This window comes from Vigna umbellata, chromosome 9 (genome assembly GCF_029865625.1).
Source record: "Vigna umbellata cultivar VRB3 chromosome 9, Vumbellata_1.0, whole genome shotgun sequence".
NCBI classification, from domain to species: domain Eukaryota; kingdom Viridiplantae; phylum Streptophyta; class Magnoliopsida; order Fabales; family Fabaceae; genus Vigna; species Vigna umbellata.
Genome location: NC_142173.1, coordinates 42066291 through 42071191, shown reverse-complemented (window position 1 = coordinate 42071191; position 4901 = coordinate 42066291). Strand labels below are relative to the sequence as shown.

The 4901-nt window shown below is 33.0% G+C and overlaps 1 long non-coding RNA gene across 1 annotated transcript; it reads right to left on the bottom strand.

The window, feature by feature from the left end:
* Window positions 1–530: 530 nt before the first annotated feature.
* LOC148193592 (uncharacterized) lies at window positions 531–1389 on the bottom strand. The gene is made up of 2 exons (XR_015781879.1): window positions 1201–1389; window positions 531–1106 (listed from the first exon to the last, which is right to left on the bottom strand). It is a non-coding gene; the product is annotated as an uncharacterized LOC148193592 (long non-coding RNA).
* Window positions 1390–4901: the final 3512 nt, after the last annotated feature.

Here is a 4901-nt window from a genome sequence, read left to right as displayed (position 1 = left end):
AGGCCGAACAGTGAAGGCGTTCGGTTATTTTAGTTAGTGTAGTTAGGATAGCGAGCGGCTTTGAGCGAGCGCTCTTTTGTTGGTTGTAAATATTTGGACATTCGGTCATTTTTTGTAAATCGTTCGTCCTCATTCATTTTGTAAACGCTCATTAATTAATACATGAAAGGCCGTTCGGCCATTTATGAATTTCTACTCCCTTTTATATTAAAACTGTTTTGCCATATTGATTAATGTGATTATTCTAAGTATATAGTTGATGACTGTATAATTTTGGGATGTTACAATTAGTCATTTGTATGAATTTATATTTATATATCATACTTTTCATAATTATATATCATACTAATTTATTATTATTTTTCATTTAAGTATTTATTTTTACTAAAAATTATTATATTATTGCAATTTATAAATGGATAGATTTTGTTAAGGTTTTTCTGATCAATTTTTTTATGTAACTTATGCAATTAAATTTTATTTAAGTTTTTATATTATAAAGCAAGCAAGCAGTTACTGAAGCAGTTAACTACGGATATAAAAGTTCAGTTTTTTAAATTTTTATAGTAAAGATAGAGTTTAGTACAGTTAGACTAATTATACCTAGACCTAGTAATCATGTGAAAATTATCAAAAATTCTAAACTCTATAAATATATTTAAACTCACCATTATGAAACAAGAGGAATAACATAGAAAACAGTTCTCTTCTGTCTTATTTAGAGACTAAAACAAAAACTAAAAATTATTCAAGGAAATCCAAGTACTGCATCCATATCTAATTTTATAAAGATTTTTTTTTCACCAAGTTCTAGGACAGACTCAACAAAAGGTTTGAGCCAATTCAGGTCAAATTCAAAACACTGAACCTGTTCCCATGCACGTTGGAGATCATCAATGTCTTTAATCTTCTTAGTCTTCAGAAAAAAAAGAACTTGACCCAGTGAATTGAGAGAACATTCAATAAAACATTTACTTTTCCTCGTCCTGTTCTCAAGGAGGGAGGGATAACGAGAACACAGGAATGAATTCTTTCTGCAACTCCAGTTGCTCTAAGAAAGCTGAAGCTGAATTCCTATCATAATGAAAATCTTTAAACATAATTCCCTGTATGCCACAACACAATAGCAAAAGATTAAAACCCAAACAAATAGCAAAAGAAACAGATTTTCATCACCAAGAAACCAAGTTTGAACGTTACCCGGATGAGCTTCCCCTTTACGTTCTCTGTTTTCTTTGCTTTTCTTTCTGGTTTTCTTAACCTAATCTTTCTTATTTATAGATAAACCCTACTATTCCGTTCTGTTTTTTTATTGTTTCAAATGTTAATTATTATTTTTTTACAAAAATAAAAAATCTGATCAAGAAACATATAATATCCAATGTAAAAAAAAATACATATTCTTTTTTTCAATGTCAAATATGAAATAAACATTATAATTTTATAAATATTAAATAAGAATATCAAATAACAATTAAATAAAAGTCAAAATAATTACTAAATGACCAATATAATTATATGGAAGATAATTTTTTATATGACAATATAAACAGTTTGTATGGTTAATAAATATATATTATTTTTTAAATGATAATATTTTAATAAGTAAAAATAAAATATATTTCTCTAAATTTAACTTTATTAAATGACCAATCAAATAATTAGAAATTATTAAGAAACAAAATTAAAAATAATTAATATTTTAATATAAGTTATTATTTAATAATTTATTAAATGACTAAGTGTGAGACCCTGGATAATTAGCAAAGATAATTCTGACACCTCACCACTTATGCACGCCACATCATTTCTCAGCCATTAAAACCCACTCCCTAATCTGATCCCATCCCTCTCTGACATACACGGAAAGCCGCGCCCATCATTTCTCTGAAACATTAAAAACGCACTAAACACTGCATGCACACATGCCACCTGTCGCGGGAGAAGCTTCCAATTCAGAGTTTGGTGTGCAGGTGTCAGCTTGGGAGACGTTCGTTCGAACGAACGTGAGTATAACAAAACCAGAATTTTTGAAAACTCTCTCTCTCACCTGCACCACTCATCTTCTTCCTCAGCACCCAAACCCTTCATCTTCTCCAACTTCTCTCTAAGAACTTTCATCTTCTCTCTACTATTACTCATTCCTTTCAACTCCGATCAATTTTCAGAGACCGTAGGAACGTTCACGGACCAGTGAGCTTCATTTTGATCCGAATCCATTTTGATTCTGTAACCGGTAAGTTTCCAAACCATACCCTAGTTCTGGAGTTACTACGAACCCTGTTTCATTTGCATGCAAGGATATAAACTGAGTTTTCTGAGTTTTCTTTGGTTGGACTTAGTTAAGGAGCGTAAGAAAGAGATTTGGAGGGTAGAAAGTCATAGTTGGGCAGATTCAAGTTATACTGTTAAACGTACACTGCTGTCCAGGTAAGGGAAGCTTATATGTTTAATTTATACCTGCCTGTTGTATGATCTGAGTTGCATGTATGAAAAGTATGATGTTTGAGCTGTTATGAACGTTCACTGATATCGGATATGATTTCTGGTTTGTTTTGCATGTTAGTTGATACGTATGAATGATGGATGAATATTGTAATGTATGAGTTATTAATGTGATGATTGTTGAATGTGAATTAATTTGGAAGTGAAAGTTATAAAGTTCATAAATTTGAGAATCATATGAAGTATAAAGTATAAGTTAAAATGTTGAAATCTGGAAATTTGTTAAGGTTGAGAAATCTGAAACTTAAATCATTCCCTTTGATAAATGACGCTCGTCACCGTACGGTCTTAGACCGTTCGGTTTTCCTTAAAATAACTTAGAATGGAATTCTTTCATTTGGAAAGAACTCTACTCGAGAACGAGCGTCCCCTTTTGAATGTCTGAGCGTTCGTTCAGCTCAGCTGTATATAAAAAAACCTTGAACTTTAAAATAATTATGTAACGTTCGGTCTTATACCGAACGTTCGTTCTATATAGCGCTCGGTCTCATACCGAAGCGTTCGTTCTATATAGCGTTCGGTTCCATACCGAAGCGTTCGTTCTATATAGCGCTCGGTCTTATACCGAAGCGTTCGTCCTAAATAGCGCTCGGTCTCATACCGAAGCGTTCGTCCTAAATAACGCTCGGTCTTATACCAAGCGTTCGTCATGATTGGTGCTCGGTCATTTACCGAGCGTTCGCATTAATGAAGTGTTCGGTCTTAAGCCGAACGCTCGTCCTTATCTTTGATTTATTAAATGTAAATAGCGTTCGTCCAAATATTACAATGTTCATCCTCTTACGTTCGTTCAAATACTGGCATCAGTTCTGTATGTACAAAATTTTACAAAGGAAATTCTAAGTGTTATTGACCATCCTTGATATATTGAACCTGGTCCAAGATCTATGTTATAAAAAATTTTCTAAGTATCATTATACCTTCAATAGAGTTAGTTCATTTAACTGATCAAACGGAGAGTCACGTCCGTCTATCCAGTAATTTATTTGGACGTTCGTCCTAATTCTTCAAAGGACTGAACGTTCGTCCTCTTGTGCTCTTAAAGTTAAAGATGAAAATGATGATAAATCATAACAAATTACAGTGCGAACACTATATTGAGTGAATCTATGATTATGGATTTTGGACGAGCGTTCCAGGGAGGAACGTCTCATATATGTTGAATATTGAATTGGTAAAGTATGACGGTGGATAGCTAATGCTGGCTTGGTCCATCCTGATATTCCGTGATACTCATCTTCACGTAGAAGGGAGTAGTCATGTGTGGGAATGGCAGGAGGTTCTATTCCTTAGGGGTACTTTGGATAGAGCTAACCTCGAGTGGCAGCTGTTGAGTGTATCCCAGTTACTACATCACTCGGGTGCAAGGACGCCTGTAGCTACACGGTTCATACAGTCCGGACGGTCGTCTAATATACATATAAATTACTATGTTATATTATGTTAAATTTTATGTTGTGCGTGTGCATTGAAATGTTGAGTGTGTATGTTGAATGTATGAATTAAATATTATAAGCTTACCCTTTCGTTTTCCTTGTGTTGTCAATTGTCCATGTACGTTCGTCCTGTCTTGCAATGATCATCCGTGTGGATGTGAGCAGATGGTGGTACGTCCCTTGAAGAAATGCTGGAAGAAGAAAATTTGGATGACGCTAATCTGGTGGAAGTAGAAGTTAAAGCCGAGCCTTAGAGCGCTCATTAGGTGTTAATGTATTAGTATTTCTGTATTAATTGTGAACGTTCGGTTTGGTATTTTGTAAAACCGTTCGTTATGAGCGTTCGCTATTTTTGAGCTGTATATTGAAAACGCTGTACCTTTAACCGTTCGTCTTTTGAATGCTGTTAATTGTAAAGACTGCATTGATTACTGTTAATCGTAATTAATTCTAATTTATGGTGATTACTATATTTTGGGATGTTACACTAAGTAATTAGAAACTGTAAGGTAATAAAACTAAAAATAAAAAATATAGAGCATATGAGTTAATGTTTTTAATACAAATTATTCTTTAATAATAAATATATTAAAAATATATTAGAAATTTTTTTAAGATGATTAAAATGTGTTTAAGGGCACACATTAAAATAAGTAATTATCTATTTATTTTTAAAATTAACAAATTTTTAAAATAACTTTTAGGAATATATATCATAATTAAATCAATTAATAATATAATTCAAATTTTATATGTGAGACCCTTAATAATTAGCTTAAGTTAATCCTGACATCTCACCCTTAATGCTTGCCACCTCATTCCCAGCCATTTAAAACCCACTTCCTAATCTGATCACAATTCTGTCTGACGTGCACGAAGCACCACGCTCATCATTCTCTGAAACATTAAAACGCACTAAACTCTGCATGCACACACGCCACTTGTCACGTTGGAATCTTC